General features: G+C 40.7%; 1 protein-coding gene and 1 pseudogene across 3 annotated transcripts in view; one reads left to right on the top strand and one right to left on the bottom strand.

Annotated features, from left to right (window-relative positions):
* SNX7 (sorting nexin 7) overlaps positions 1 to 17227 on the top strand; it is a 205365-nt gene that overhangs the window by 119785 nt on the left and 68353 nt on the right. The window lies entirely within an intron of this gene.
* LOC308487220 (double homeobox protein A-like) lies at positions 5388 to 7860 on the bottom strand (annotated as a pseudogene). The gene is made up of 2 exons: positions 7605 to 7860; positions 5388 to 5652 (listed from the first exon to the last, which is right to left on the bottom strand). The product of its transcript is annotated as a double homeobox protein A-like (transcript).

The following is a 17227-nucleotide window of genomic DNA, read 5'->3' as shown; positions in this document are numbered from 1 at the left end:
ATACTATTATCCAATCCCTTGGGTATTCACTTTTTCTAGGGAATCCTCTTCTGTGGAGCTTTTGGCTTCCAGCTAAGGTAGATGATGACTTAGGTCACTTATGCCGCAGTCATTGGTTTCCCTTCTCGAAGAGGTTTAGCTTGGTGTTTGGAGCACTAGGTCTAAAGTCATACACACCTGGCTTAGAATCTTGGTTCTGACATTCAGAAACTCTGTGACCTTGGGAAGTTTATTTAACCTTGTTAAACCTCAATTTTAATGATTTTTTTCCAACTTTATAGAGATATAATTGACATATCACATTTTGTAAGTTTAAGGTGTACAATATGATGATTTGATACACGAATACGTTGTGAAATAATTAGTACAATAGGGTTAGTTACCCCCTCACATAATTACTTGTTTTTTGTAGTGAGGACATTTAAGATCTACACTCTTAGAAACTTTCAAGGATATAATAGATGATCCTTAACCATAGTCATGATGCTGTACATAGATCCCCAAACTTATTCATCTTATATCTGAAAAAAATGTTTTATACCCCTTGACCAACATTTCCCTCACCCTAAGCCCTGGCAAACACCATTTAACTCTACTTTTGTGAGTTAGTCTTTTTTAGATTGCACATATAAGTGAGATCATACAGTGTTTATCATTCTTTGTCTGATTTACTTCACTTGGCATAATACCCTTAAGGTCCATCTATGTTATCGCAAATGGCAGGATTTACTTCTTTCTTATGGCTGAATAACTTTATTTATCTCTCTGTTTCTGCCTCTCTGTATCTCTGTGTCTCTGTGTCTCTATCTCTCTGTCTCTGTCTCTATCTCTGTCTCTCTCTCTATGTGTGTGTGTGTGTGTATACACGCATATATATACACAAATATATGAATATATTAATATAGAGATAGACATAGATATATAGATGATATAGATATAGGTATAGATGATATATCACATCTTCTTTATCTATTCATTTATAGACAACCAAACAGGTTGTTGCATACTTTGGCTGTTGTGAATAGTCCTGCAATAACCATGATTTTATGATTTTTATCACTTTGTTAAATTTCTCATTTTGTTTTTGTTTCTTAATTTTGTTGAATTGTCTTTCTGTATTTTCTTATAGTTCATTGAGCTTCCTTAAAACAATTATTTTGATTGCTTTATTGGGTAAATTGCAGACTTCCTGATGATGTGGTTAGTAGGGTCCTTGTTCCTTTGATACTTTCATTTCAAACTCTGGCTGCGACTCTCCCAGCCCCTTACTTCCCCTCACCTGAACCCCCCATCATGCAGCTCAGGACTAAGAACACTGCAAGACAAATGGGTTTCTTGGGCAGCATCCTGCATAGCTGAGGAAGCCAGGTATTTACACACAGGCTCTCACTTTCCCTTGCAGGAGAAATCATGGGCCTGAGACTGCTCTCTTGGCCCTAGGATGTGTAGCCTCGGGAGAGTGGTGATGTGAGTAAATCAAACCATTCTTCGTAACCTTCTCCCATGTGTCCCATCTCAGATTATTTTGCTCCCATTGGTGTGCTAGAACTTCTCTGCTGGACAGCTACCAAAAGGCTCTCTTTCTGTGGGTGATTGTCTAAGACAGTGTTTTCCAGAGACTCCGAGACTATGGTCCACAGGACCTGTGGGTGGTCCTTAGGCCACTTCAGGGTCCACAGCTGGGACTGAAGTCTGTACGCCTATCACCAGATGCCAGGGTGGGTAAAAATCCTCCCAGGTCCCTTGGTGCAGATCCTACAAAGGCAATTTTGTCCATGGACAGATGCCAGACTGGTGTTGTTGAGGGAGGCTGTTGTGAGGGGCATCTTATTTGGCCATCTTGCTGATATCACTCTCATGATCTTTAGATGAATAAAACAATAATACCAATTAGGGTTCCCAGGCGGGAATTCACACCCGTTCTCAGGAATTTTTTTCACTTTCCCATTCCTGAATCCCGAGATATAAACTGTGTTCTGTTCTCCATGATGAATCGTTTCCACAAAGTGATGTTCAATACTACCAACCACCTGGGTTCAAGGAGCCGATTTTCCCAATTTCCCAACCAACTTTTCTCGGTATTTGGGAATGGAAAAGTGAAAATAAATCCTGAGAATGGACTGAAATTCCCACCCAGAAACCCTAGCAATAAATAGGAAAAATGTCTAAGAGATACACTGTGAGTAGTACATTTATTTCCCATTGTGGGTATTACTGGATTCAAGGAGCCGATTTTCCTGATTTCCCGACCAGCTTTTCTCGGGATGTGGGAATGGGAAAGCGAAGGAAATGCCTGAGAACAGGCTGGAATTCCTGCCTGGAAACCCTAGTACCAATCACACGTTGTTGCCAAGATTATAAACGTGTGGATTCATGTAACTGTGTTTAGCATAGTATCTGGTACATGGTAAGCACTAAATAAATGTTTGCTAATGTTATTATTCTTTAAGTACCAAAGCTTATTGACTTTAAAAAACATTTTCTATCCTTTTTATTATGTTTTATTTTCAATGTTTTCTATTCAGGCATCACTGGTCACAGGAGATTTTTTTTTTTATCGTACAAGTGGATCTTCTCATGAAGGTCCTTCCCCTGAACTCACACTCCACCTATTTATAACTTTGATTCTGATGATAAGTCTGCCTCAGTCATTTATAGACTTTTGGTTCAAAATGTATGGTCTTCATTCTTAGTTTTTGGTGCCTCATTCTTCTGCTAAATATACCTGGATTTGAAGACCAGCTAGATGTGATGTTTTGAGAAAGAAACTTTTTTAGCATTAATTTTCTAATCCTTAAAATGGGAATAAAAATGTCTAAGTCATGGCATTGTGTTTTAAAATAAACTTAGGCAGATGAAGCCCACTACATGGCACATGGTTGACTCTCAATAAATGAGCCAATATATGGTGACAGAAGAAGACTCGACTTCGGGTGGTGAATATACATTGCAATATACAGATGATGAAGTATAGAATTGAACACTTGAAACCTGTATAATTTTACTAACCAATGTCACTCCAATAAATTTAATTTAAAAATAAATAAATGAGCCATACCTCTGAAGGAAGGTGGAGGGTATTGGGGAAGAGGGGGTCAAATAATCCAGCTGTAGCTTGGCACCAGGATCTAGAATTTACCTCATCAGAAGACAGGTTCCAAACTTTCACCTATATAACTCTTTGTTTCCCTTCCTCTGGCACAGACCCATTTTCCTTTGTCCATTCTTATATTTCTTCCCCTCATGCCACTACACTCAACTCCAAATCTACCAACCATTAAGTTTTCAAAATATGTTGGTGCCTGTTACATTTTCACTGCTGATGGGGAAGAGCCAGCAATGGCTGAATACGTTGCTTAGATTCTGGAGTAAGTCAGCATGAGGGTTCAGGCTAGGAAGGTAATCTGTGGACCCTCATGGATGGAAAAGGGCAAGGGTTGATGGTCAGGGCCAACCAGAAAGATACCTGGGACATGAATATATAAAGGACTGTAAAACCACGATGGTACGTTGAAGATGTAGTGCCATTTAATTCAGGTTTCTAGGCACAATTCCTCTTATAATTGGCTTCTTTCATAGTTGGGCTTCTGCCAAATTGGAGTGCACTTTGGAAGACAAATTTAAACAAAACCAAAACCTCTTTGCCACCACTGATGGATCTCTGGTGGGAATTTTTTCAACAGGTGACAACCATTCTGAGAACAGTCTGTTGACGGCTGCCTGGAGTCAGCAGTTAGAGCTGAAATTGAAAAACAGCTGCTTTGTGAGAACTAGACTTTCCCTGTAAACTTTAAACTCTTTAATATACCTGCCAAGGTGGTTTCTGAATTAGAAAATTGCAAAATAAACTAAAAAAGGAGAAATAACTACTGAGAAGGTAAAAATATTTTTGCTGACATAAAGAACAGAATAAAAAGAGAACTTTCAATGATATTGAACAGGACTTTGTAACATATCCTTATAAAAGTTACTTCTATATTCATGCATGTAAACTATGATTGAGGAAAACTATAGAAGAGAAGATTGCAAATTAAGTTGGAATATTACGTTACACTCAGTGCATTAATTGAATTAGCTTAACTATAATGAAAGAGTATTAAAATGCAATTTTTCTTCAATAAATGTTGGGCAGATATCTTTGAAGTATTTGTTTAAGTGTGTATGAAATTAGTAGGTAGTCCAATTTATACATATGTCTAGGCATGGCCCCAGCAGGGAGGTCAAGGTATTCTGTTGTGGAGTTGAATAAACTGCCTTTGCTTTCTAAGTTTGATAAGAAATAAACTAGTTAAGGTGTTTCATATCACAGATGCTGATAGTTAATCCTGGATAAAAGGAAAGGGGAAATTAAATGAAAATGTTAGCCACATCGTACTCCACAAAGTTCGTTTTGTTTATGTCACATTCCATGTATGTTGATTCATATTCTCTAATTTGGTGAAAATCCTTGTGTCGGTTTTGAGGGATGTGATGACAGACAGAAGTTTTCTTTTCTCTATTTGGTTTAATTAGTCAATTAAGTAACTGTGTTCTGAGTACCTACACTGTGTGCTTCTGTGAATTCATGGAGGGCCTGGAGTGGAGAACTAAATTCACTCAGGTAGCGAAAACCTGCAGCTCTGAGGAGTTGAGCTAGACGTGAAGGATAATAAAGACCAAGCATATGAAAACCTAGAGCAGAGGAAATGTCTGGTATGGAGTCCTGAAGGCAGGAACAAGCTGGAGATCTGAGTGTGCTGCAAAAGAACTTTTCTTTGAGCATTATGAACCACAAGCCTGGATTCAGAGCATGGATCTCTTGCATGGCTCCCCAAATACTGCAACCAAGAATCATTTTGAAGTGGCCGTGATTGGTAATGCCCCAGGCACATAGCAGAGGTAAACATACATTTTTTCCGGTGCAGAAAATATTGTCCTATCACAGTAAAATTCCCTCAAATACACAAGAAAACAAGCCACCTGAGAGATGACAGAAACTACAGCCTATACAGAGTCAAAGACCCCAAGACAGCAAATGCTAAAATGATCAGAATCATAATTTATTTATTTATTATTTTTTAATGATATGAATACGTTTATTTTCATTTTCTTTGACATCTGCTGAAGTGTGGAGCCAGGCTCCGTTGGATAGGGCTGTGTGGTGCCTTGTATCTGTCTGCCTCCTGAAGTTCTGTTTACCATCTCCAGAAGGCTCAGCTTCTCAAGAAGCTGACAGTATATTTAGAAGGGTATGTTCCCAGGATGAGAGATTTGGAGTCCAGGCTGATGACATCAAATTTATCTCTTGGTCCATTCTGTTCTGGCTTCAGAGAAATAAGACAGCTGTTAACGAGATTGGTGCCATTTGGTGTGATTTCTGTACCTTGAACTCCCATGTCTCAGAGATTTCATTCCTGGTCTTGTTTCTGTTGTAAGAGCTCACCACGTTCTCTTTTTTTCTGTACGTGGAACCTAGATCTTCGATTTTGAAACCAAATTTGGACTCTTGACTCCGGAACCCCAATTTGCTTAGCAAGTTGCTCTCTGGAATCAATCCCAGGATAAGGGTTGTTTGTAATGCTGTGATGAGGGTATGTAATTGGGAGGAAGTATAGCTGGTACGACACCGTCTATCTTCTCTACCATGAATCTTCTCTTCAGGGTGATCTTGGTCTTGGCTTGTGTCGTGCAGGGGCTCAGCTCCCACTCCCCGCCCAAGAACGCAGGACACGGTAAGGCCAAAAAGGAACACCCACGGAGCCATAGGTAGGGGAGTCAAACCAATATATTCTCGCTGGCGGCTGGGCTGGAGACACAGGAAGCAGGATCTACATAATCTGCCTAACAGCAGTCCGCGCTTGCCAGCCACCATCTTCTTGCTAGCCCCCATTCCTTTTGCTAGCGTAGCCACAGCCGTTATATTAGTGGCCAATGGCCTACGGGTTACAGCTGACGGCCAACTAGCCACAGCTGCTGGCATCTGATCACAGTTGATGGCCATTTACTACCCGAGCCAGCACCTTTCTATGTGAGGCCGAGAGCCTGGAAACTGTTTTTTGGGGTTTTGTCCCCACACTCCACCCCTACAGGGTCTCGCCTCACAATCTACGCGACAAGTGTCTTCTGCGAGGGGCCCTGTGCAAGGAGCCTGGAGGTGAATGCACTATCCTGAACACAGCCAGGCTCTCTGGGCACAGCTAGGGTTTCTCAGGGCACCACCACAGTACTTCTGGGCACAGCCAGACATCCTGGGCTTCTTAGGGTACCACCTGTCTCCCCGGGCACAGCCAGGGTTTCTCAGGGGACCACCACAGTACTTCTGGGCACAGCCAGACTTCCTGGGCTTCTTAGGGTACCACCTGTTTCCCCAGGCACAGCCAGCTTTTCTCAGGGCACCACCACAGTACTTCTGGGCACAGCCAGACTTCCTGGGCTTCTTAGGGTACCACCTGTTTCCCCGGGCACAGCCAGAGTTTCTCAGGGCACTGCCACTCTCTCTGGACACAGCCAGACTTTCTGGACACAGCCAGGGCCTCTCAGGGCACTGCCACTCTCTCTGGACACAGCCAGACTTCCTGGACACAGCCAGGGCCTCAGGGCACTGCCACTCTCTCTGGACACAGCCAGACTTCCTGGACTCAGCCAGGGCTCTCAGGGCACTGCCACTCTCTCTGGGCCTCTCGGGGTACTGTGCTGGAACAACAGCGGCTCACATCAAGGTGCTTACATATTATCAATGGCGGCCAGTCAAGACACAAAAGCAAACATCCACCAGTCCCACTACATGATGGTATGTTCCCAAACAGTCAAGCGTCCATTAAATCAGGGATGGAAGGCAATTCCCCATAGTCCATAGTCATTCGCCAGGGCTGTCCTGGGGGTGAGGGATGACCTTGACCTCACCCTCATCTCCCACGGAGGACTCAGCAAGCGTTTCCTCCTGGGACTAAAAGTCCTGCATCCGGGCTGCTCAGCAAGCAGTTCCCAGCCCACAGGGCAGCAACAACCTTCGCTTTCTCCGCTTTCTCCGGCCTCTGCTGATTGGGGAACCATCCACCTCTTTCCACCCCTCCACGGGAATCGAGCTCTCCGGCAGCTGCTCCTCCTGGTCTTCCTCAGACTGAGCTTTCATATGCACAAACTGCTCCACTGCCCTTCGGAAAGCTTTGGCCAGCACCGTATCCTGCCAACTACGCCATGTGTCAGGCGGGGAACCCTGCTCGCTGCGCCATTTGTCGTGCAGGGGCTCAGCTCCCACTCCCCGCCCAAGAACGCAGGACACGGTAAGGCCAAAAAGGAACACCCACGGAGCCATAGGTAGGGGAGTCAAACCAATATATTCTCGCTGGCGGCTGGGCTGGAGACACAGGAAGCAGGATCTACATAATCTGCCTAACAGCAGTCCGCGCTTGCCAGCCACCATCTTCTTGCTAGCCCCCATTCCTTTTGCTAGCGTAGCCACAGCCGTTATATTAGTGGCCAATGGCCTACGGGTTACAGCTGACGGCCAACTAGCCACAGCTGCTGGCATCTGATCACAGTTGATGGCCATTTACTACCCGAGCCAGCACCTTTCTATGTGAGGCCGAGAGCCTGGAAACTGTTTTTTGGGGTTTTGTCCCCACAGCTTGCTTCTAAGTCCTTCTCAGGTTCTAATCTTTTCTGAACTCGGTGCCTAGCTCTTCGATTCTGAAACCAAATTTGGATTCTAGACTCTTCAGTGTTAATTTCTAAAGCAAGCTTTTGTTTGGTAGCATAACCTGGGTAAGGTGTTTGATTGAATGCTTTGATGAGGATATTCAACTGGTCTTCTGTGAATTTGGTGCGGCTTCGTCTATGATTCCTTGCTGTGATCTTGTTTGGAGAGTTGTTTTGGGCCATGTTGTAATAGTCTTGAAGCTTTTAACCAGGGGAGAATCATAATTTAAAATGAACATGTTTAATACGTTTAGAAACATGAAAGAGTATTTAAGTTCTCTTTTTACCAACAGACATGTACTAAACACCTTTCATGTGCCAGGCATTGTCCTGAGTACAGATCTTAGACTTCCTAAGAATGATGTAACACCAACTACGTTTACTATAACTTTTGAGGTCAAATAATATAATTGAGAACTTTAAATCAGTTTCATATTTAATTAACAGAGATGAATGTGTGAAGAGGTACATTTCTGAGTTTGATTTTGGGTGACAGTTATCTGCTTAAAAGCTGTCTTTTTGATTGAAACAGAAAAGATATCGGAAAAGAAAATGTTGTTTTACTACAAAAAGAGAGATGTGAGAGTTCTGACAAAATGAAGGTGCAAAATGCAATAGAAATTCTCTCTCTGTCTTCCCCTCCCTGCATCCCTCTTCCCCACTCTCCCTCCCTCTTTACCACCCCTCTTCCTTCCTTCATCCCTCCCTCCCTCTCTTCCTTCCTTTGAATGTGCAACTCAAAGAGAATATTGTTGAAAATACATATGACCAAACATAGCCTGAGCCATCTATACCTTTACCTTTTATGTCACCCTGGAACCTCTTAAATAATGCCACACTTGTGATTAATTATTACCTATTGTTTAGTATCTATTTGGCTCTTAGAAACTGTATACTCTTTCCACTAGCTGCAAGCAGCCACAGTCTGATTATTTCACTGATCTTCCAGTGAATGATAATAGAATTAACTTAATTAACAAATATACAGATTTAAAAAAAAGTCAATTTTTATTACATAGTTTTATTTTCCCATTTGCCAGAACAATTTTAAATGCCAGATTTAAAAAGTAAACAGACCACCAGCTGGCCCTTCGGTGGGGCTTGCATATGGCTGCCTGTCGCTTGTGGTATTTGGGGCTCTCCTGCACCAGGGCTCAGGGCACTGCCGCCCTGGCCTGGTGGTGGCCTTGGGCTGCACATGGCATAATCCAATCCCTTGTCCATCTGTGTCTTTCTCTGCCTGGGATAAGCTGTTATGGTTGAAAAGCTCTGTTTTGTCCTTCCTTTTCTGAAAGTTTCTTGAATTTTGAATCTTGGATGTAACATTGACAAAAGTTCTACTTTCCTTTTTGAGAGAGATGCTGTGTCTTCTCTGCCTTTCCAGACTGCTGTCCTTGTTGCTGTGAGCCAAAAATATGCATCACTGTGTTTGTTGGGGATTTGTGGGAATGGAAATATGGCAGCTTGTGAGATAGATTGTAGAGGATGCGAAGAGTTTAATTATTAATCTCCCTGGATCAATCAAACCTGACCTGGGATATTAGTAACAAAATGAATTAGCTACTTCCATCAGCTTCTACTATAGCATGGTATATCTCCTTCACATTGCTCATTCAATACTTATTTTATCACTTAGTTTCTATAGTCCCATCAGAATGCAAGTTCTAGGAAGTCAGGGGCTCTGTATTTCTTCTGTGCAGGTAGACGTCCAGCATACCTGCTATGTAGCAGATACTAAATAAATACATTTAGAATAATTGAGTGAATGTCATCTTGTTGCCTATTGAGTTCACCCAATTTAAAGTGTATTAAGTTAAGAGTCAGTAAAATTGGCAAGAACTGAATGTACCTTCCTAACAAGATGTTGCCTGGAAGGACAGCTTCAAATTTACCTCAGACGGTTCTTCCCTTTCACTGTAGCATACAGTGAGTTAAAATGAACAAATCAGAATCAGTAAACTATCTCAATTCCTGCCTCTGGCAGGTAGTGCCCAAGTTAACCTGAGTCTGAGGCTGGGAGATAAAGGTCGCATTGTTTACAATCCAAGGTTTCTGACTAGGAAATCCAAGACAGTGGGTATGGGATTCCAGAAGGTAGTGATACAGGTATAAAGGCAGAGATGTGGAAAGAGAAAAGATGCAGATTGAAAGGCCCGGGACAGAGGTCATGAGTGCTGGTGAAGGGATGAATGGAGGATTATTTGAGACACTGAGGATGTTTCTCAGTTTATGAGGATGCAGTGAGGTGACAGTTAAACTTCTTGGTCACAGCAGCTTCCCAGAGAGATGGCTAATAATGTAAATTCTTGCTGCCATTAGAAAGAAAACAACAAAGGAACAAAACAAAGAAATGAAGACACAAAAACTTAAAGACACAGACAATAGTTCAGTGGTTACCAGAGGGTAAGGGGGGAGAGGGGTGGTAGATGAGGGTAAAAGGGATCAAATGTATGGTGATGGAAAGAGAACTGACTCTGGGTGGTGAACACACAATGTAATTGTCATGCAGGGTGTCAGGCGGGATCTCAGTTCCCGTTCCCCACATAAGAACGCAGGATATGGTGATGTCAAAAAGGAACACCCACGGAGCCATAGGTAGGGGAGTCATACCACTATAGTCTCACTGGTGGCTGGGTTGGAGACAGGAAGCAGGAGCCACACGATCCTCAACCTGCCATCTGCTTCTCTGCCAACCAACCAACCCCTTGCTAACTGCAATCCGTGCTTGCTAGCTCAGCCACCATCTCCTTGCTAGCCCCCATTTTCTGCTAGCGTAGCCACAGCAGTTATATTAGTGGCCAATGGCTCACTGGTTACAGGTGACAGCCAACTAGCCACAGTTGATGGCCGTTTACTACCTGAGGCAGCACCTTTCCAAGTGAGACCGAGAGCCTGGAAACTGCACTCCTGGCTCTGTCCCCATAGTGACATACAGATGATGTATTACAGAATTGTACACTTGAAACCTATGTAACTTTACTAACAATTTTCACCCCAATAAACTTTAATGAGAGAGAGAGAGAGAGAGAGAGAGAGAGAGAGAGAGAGAGAGAGACAGCCCAGTGTGGGGAAAGAGCCAGGAGTGCAATTTCCAGGCTCAGCCTCACATGGAAAGGTGCTGGCTCAGGTAGTAAACGGGCATCAACTGTGGCTAGTTGACTGTCACCTGTAACCAGTGAGCCATTGGCCACTAATATAACTGCCATGGCTACGCTAGCAGCAAAATGGGGGCTAGCAAGAAGATGGTGGCTGAGCTAGCAGGTGGCGGAGTGTGGATTGCAGATTGCAGTTAGCAGGGCAGATTGCAGCTAACAAGTGAGGTTGGTTGGCAGAGAGAAGTAGACGGCAGGTTGCAGATAGTGTGGCTCCTGCTTCCTGTGTCTCCAACCCAGCCACCAGCGAGAATATAGTGGTATGACTCTCCTATCTCTGGCTCCGTGGGTGTTCCTTTTTGGCCTCACCATATCCTGTGTTCTTACGTGGGGAGCAGGAGCTGAGACCCCGCATGACACCCTGCATGACACGAGGCCTTCTCAGGTAGCCTGCTGACAGATGATTCCTCTTCATAAAAACACTGCTTCTTCCAGTGATGCGCTGCCCTGTTGGAGTCCTAGTCCAATTGTCTGTGATGTTCCTTCTATGATGTTCGCATGGTGTCCAAACATAAGCAGTGCTTATTGTTTAAGACAACCAAAGTCATCTTTGTGTAGTTCTGTTACAAAATTGTTTGTGTGGTTTTTAAAAATATTTGTTTCTGTATGTTTTATCTTTTGGTTATAATTAGACTTCTTAGGGACTTGTTACTTTTTCACACGACTGGGTTCTCAAAATCTGTAGGCAGTCATTGTTCCTGGTATAAGTGAGGGTAATTAACTCTAGTGACCATATCAAATAAACCCTGAAATCTCAATGGCTTAACACAATTAAGGCTTATTTCTTTCTCATGTGAGTCAGAATGCCTTTCTGAGTGTTGTAGCTGTGCTTTCTGGGACATGTGGCCTTCTAGATCACTTTGCCAGAAGAAAAAAGAGATGGGAGCAGCAAGCAATTGCTAATTGCTTTACCTTTGAAGTGACACACTTTACTCAAGCCATGGGCCAGAATTGGTCATGTGACCATAACCTAACTGCCAGGGACTCTGGGAAATTTAGGAGAGCACACAGATATGTGATTAACTAAATATGTTGTCTGCTACATGCTACTCCACCAGTTTTTTGGTTTTTATTTTTATGTTTTCAACTGGCTAAGTTTTCCAGAGTCTTTGATTCTTTTTTTTTCCCAATTATTTCTTATAGGACAGAATCCCAACTACCTTCATCACCCCAAACCCTTAATCTCTTCCATATAGTACATAAACTGTGCTACACTTTCTGTTAGTCATTTTTTCCCTGTCCACCATTATATTCAGGCACCTTTCCTCCACTAAACTTAGACACTAATGAGCAGGTAAACAAGAAATTAAAACAGGACATTACATGTGTACTTCTGATGGCACGTACAGATGGCATAGCCATAGACAGAGGGAATACCTAATCTAAATCCTTCTGAATAAAGATATATCTAATCTGAGATCTGAGGAATTAATTGAAGTCAACCAGGTGGGAGAAGAACTGAGGGTGGATATGTTGGGGCAGAAGAAAGGCACATGGGAAGCCAAAGGCACAGGGATAGCAGGGAGCATGATGCATTCAAAGAACTGCCAGGACTTTGTTTCTACTGGAGGATGGCATGTGAAGGGGGACTGGGCAGGCATTAGCAGAGACATAGGCAATACCCAGATTATTCACAGACCTGTAAAAGATTCTCATGGTTTTGACTTTATTATAAGGACAATGGGATTCACTGATGTTTTTAAATGGGGTGATATTCAAGAATCAGGCATATTTTAGAAAGATCGTTTCAGAGTCAGTGTGGAGAGGTCAGATTCAGACTGGAATTGGATGAACTTAGAGAAAGAAAAATCAGTCAGGTGACTACAGTATTAATCACAATGAGAATATGTAGTATTCTGTAAGAGTCTAATATCAGCAATATTGGAGACCTTAAAGATGGGTTTTAAAGATATTTTTCCACCTGCCTCAGAACTTGTCTCCACTGGAGTTTATTACTCAAAGAAACTGCATCCATCTGGGTGTTTCCAATCCACCAAAGTTGCAAATATCCGAACTTCCAGTTTAGTTTTAAGTAGGACACCTGGATAGATATGTATTTATTTTTGTCTCAGTATTACCTTTGTCTAAACTGCATTTTATACTTCATTTAATTTCCATTTAGAGTTCTAGATATAAAACAAATACTTTAATTAAAAAAAAAACACATGAAGCATAACATATAACATTTTTAAAAAATGAATTCATTACTATTTCTCAGATGATCTCTCCAATAATTCCTTGATCTTAGAAAGTTGCTTTGGAATATATTTACAGTTGAATGTCTTTGCTTACCAGCATGAAGAAAAATAAGAAAAATATGGATTAAGTGGATAAGGGGGTACCCCCAACAATGATTTTGCTTGGAGGAAGATTATCTCTTTAAGCTACTAACCTGCTAAGAAAAAAATTGAAAATAATTAAGTTCATCCTTTGAAGAGGGATTAAAAGTGTACATATTTGAAAGTAAGTGAAGCATGTTTATCATAGGAAACACTGAAAACAGTACAGTGTCATTTTGAACTGAATAAGAGAAGGGAACAAAGGTTTATTCTGAATCCCAGACCTGAAGGCATAAGGTGCCAACATTTAAAGAGAATCACTTGTTTACTCCATCTTTACTACAAATATGGAGCTTTCTTGGTCATAACTAGAGAGTCAATGTGGATACAGATGTAGGAGGATATTTGTTAAAATTGCAAAGCATATATGTGACACATAAGCAAAGCAGCCTCTTTACAAACATACCTGAAGATCAGATACCTTCATCATCTGCACAAAAAGGAGCCATGCTGTGCTTGAATAGTTAGAGCTGATCATTCTGGCAAAGACATGAACATCTCAGTGGGAACTGAACACCAACACAGAGTTGAAATTCTTGTTAAATTAAGATTATCCAACCCCACTGAGGAGGATAATCCATTTATATATTTACACCCCGAGCTCTTAATTTTCCAGATACGCCTTAAGGACTGTGCTTTGTATAAGTAAAGAAGGAAATTAAATATTTATTGTGTTTTCTTTTATCCACCTAAGTTATGTAATAAATAACAGAAAAATGTGGTTGCTAATATTCCTAACAGGCATCAATTTTCAAAGAGTTTCATTTTTAATATTTATGCTTCACAAGGGCAGGGATTTAGAAAGTTTTGGTCTGTTATATCCTTATCACATACAAAGGCAGTGTTCAGTAAATATTCATGCAGTAAAAATATAAATGAATGGCTTACACTGATCCTATTTTGTTGTCTCCCAGACAGATATGTCACCAAATAACTAATTTTATGATGCTTTTATTCTAGTTAGGACTAGGTTTATAAAGCCAACATTATGTTCCATAATCAATAGAGTACATGCAATTATTTTAATTTTCAAATACTAATAAAGTCAGTTACAAAGACTATACATTTTTGCATAGACAAATTTTTAAGGAGGCCTGGCTCAGGTGGTTGGAGTGCCATGTTCCTGATGCCGAGGTCGCCAATTTGATTCCCACATAGGCCAGTGAGCTGCGCCCTCTACAGCTAAGACTGTGAACAACTGCACTCCCTGGAGCTCTCCATGGAGCTGGGCTGCCATGAACAGCCGGAGGTTGGTGTAAGCTGCTGTGAGCTGAAGTGGGCTGCTATGTACTGACATGTGCTACTGTGAGTGGCCGGTGGCCACTCTGGCCGGAAGCCATGAGTGGCTGGCAGCCGGAGTATGGACGGCAGTTGGCGTTTGTGCCCGGCAGCCATCGTGAGTGGCCAGCAGCCAGCAAGAGCTGTTGTGAATTGCTGTGAGCTGCCGACCAAGACCGGCAACTCACTGCCTCAGCTGAGGTAGAGCGCAAGGCTCATAATACCAGCATGGACCAGGGAACTGTGCCCTACAACTAGATTGAGAAACAATGGCTTAAAAACTGGGGGTGGGGGCAAAAAAAATTTTTTTTAATAATGCTAAAACATTCAAAGCAACCCTTTACTTGATGTTTTAAGGAAACATTCAAGGAAAATGTTACTAGTTTTTATTGTTGCTCTTGTTGTTACTGATTTATACTTTGGTTTTTGACAAAATAATAATACTCATCTTCATTATTCAAAACATGTATTCAAAATATTTCCATAGATTTTTAAAAATATAAAGAGACTTTACGTAATAAAATCTCCTTCACATGGTCTGGGCTTTCATAGCAATATTTACTTTTAGGGACCTGAGTGGACAGGAAGGTATCATGTGTAGTTACAGATACTGATTGAAGAAAAGCCCCAACTCAACATTTGAAATTCTGTCTGCCTAAATCTTCATCATCCCAACAACTCTGCATCAGTGATTTTGTAGTTAATTGATGTTAACTTTGCACCTTTCTTTTTTTTAAGTATAAGAAAAATAAACAAACCTCTTAGCAATCAAAAAAACTAGTCTCCTTTGAAAGTTATATGAAAATGGGAATTATGGAGACTAAAAACATGGGGAAGTGTATAGGATGTAATGTTCAGTGGAATGTATGGTATGTAAAAATATAGATGCAAATAGATAAGGATTGGAAGCTAACATGCAAAAATTAGAATAGCTAGTTAGGGTTCAGGGTTATAAGTATTTTTTTCTTTTACAAAATCATATACAAAATTTTAGCATTTCAATTTTTCTTTTTGAAATGGTGATCCAATATAGGGTGATGCCATTGTATGATAATGCCAGGAAGATATGCTGGAAATGTGAACACACAGCTTGGAATTACTTTGTAAGAATAGATATGATGTTTTTGGAATTGCTACAGGATTCTGAGTTCCTAATATAGGCATTCAGATCATACTTCCTTTACCTTCTTCTTAAAAAAGCAAACTTTTTAAAAAAGATTTTTATTAAAGTATAGCTAATACACAATATTATATTAGTTTCAGGTGCATGTCATAGTTATTCAACAGTACCCACCTGACACTATACAGAGTTATTACCACATTATTGATTATGTTCCCTATGCTAAAGACATGATGAGGGTAAAAGGCATCAAATATATGGTGATGGAAAGAGAACTGACTCTGGGTGGTGAACATACAATGTGATATATAGATAATGTATTACAGAATTGTACGCCTGAAACCTATGTAACTTTACTAACAATTGTCACCCCAATAAACTTTAAAAAAAAAAAAGATTAAACAAACCCAGGAATGCATATTGGATTTCATCCAATACTATTTTGTTGTTTATCCCTTTATTTATTAACGTATGATTTGTAATAAATTTCCAAGTATTCAACAAAAACAGACGTGATCACCATGATCAGTCCAGCAACCATCTGACACTGTACCACACTATCACAGTATTATTGACTATATTTCCTATGCTGTATATTACACCCCCAAGAATTATTTGTTTTATATTTGGAACTTTGAACCTCTTTTTCTCTTTATCTTTGTCCCAATTTTTAAATTTTTTAATTACAGCTGCCATTCAATATTATTTTATATTAGTTTCACAATAGTGGTTAGACATTTATATAAATTAGCAAGTAATCCCCTACTACTGCCCACTTGGCACTAACATAATTATTACCATATTATTGATTATATTCCCTATATTTTACATCCCCATGACTATTTTATAACTACCAATTTGTAATTCTTAATCCCTTCGCCGTTTTCACCCTGCCACCGACCCCCTCCCATCTATTATCCCAATAGATATCCCATCTGACACCATACATAGTTATTACAATATTATTGACTTTATTCTTTATGCTGTACCCTACATCCCCATGACTACTGTGTAACAACCGATTTATACTTCTTAATCCCTTCCCCTTTTCACTACCCCCAACTGTCTTCCGATCTGGCAACCATCAAAATGTTCTCTGTATCTATGAGCTTGTTTCTGTTTCATTTGTTTATTTTGTTCTGTAGATTCCACTTATAAGTGAAATCATATGACATTTGCCTTTCTCTATCTGACTTACTACACTCAGCACAATGTCCTCTAGATCCATCCATGTTTCTGCAGATGGCAAGATTTCATTTTTTTTTTAATTAAAGCTTATTGGGGTGACAATTGTTAGTAAAGTTACATAGGTTTCAGGTGTACAATTCTGTAATACATCACCTATATATCACATTGTGTGTTCACCACCCAGAGTCAGTTCTCCTTCCATCACCATATATTTGATCCCTTTTACCCTCATCTACCATACCCCGCCCCTCTCACCCTCTGGTAACAATTAAACTGTTGTCCGTGTCTATGAGTTTTTGATCCTTCATTTGTTTGTCTTGTTCCATTGTTGCTTTCAGTTTTATATACCACATATCAGTGAAATCACAATGGAATACTATTCTGCCATAAGAAAAGATGAAATAATTCTATTTGAGACAACATGGATGGATTTTGAGATTATTATGCTAAGTAAAATAAGCCAGACAGAAAAA

The sequence above is a fragment of the Rhinolophus hipposideros genome (genome assembly GCF_964194185.1).
Source record: "Rhinolophus hipposideros genome assembly, chromosome: 19".
Lineage (NCBI taxonomy): Eukaryota > Metazoa > Chordata > Mammalia > Chiroptera > Rhinolophidae > Rhinolophus > Rhinolophus hipposideros.
The sequence above is the reverse complement of the archived record's forward strand: the minus strand, read 5'-3'. Positions and strand labels throughout refer to the sequence as shown.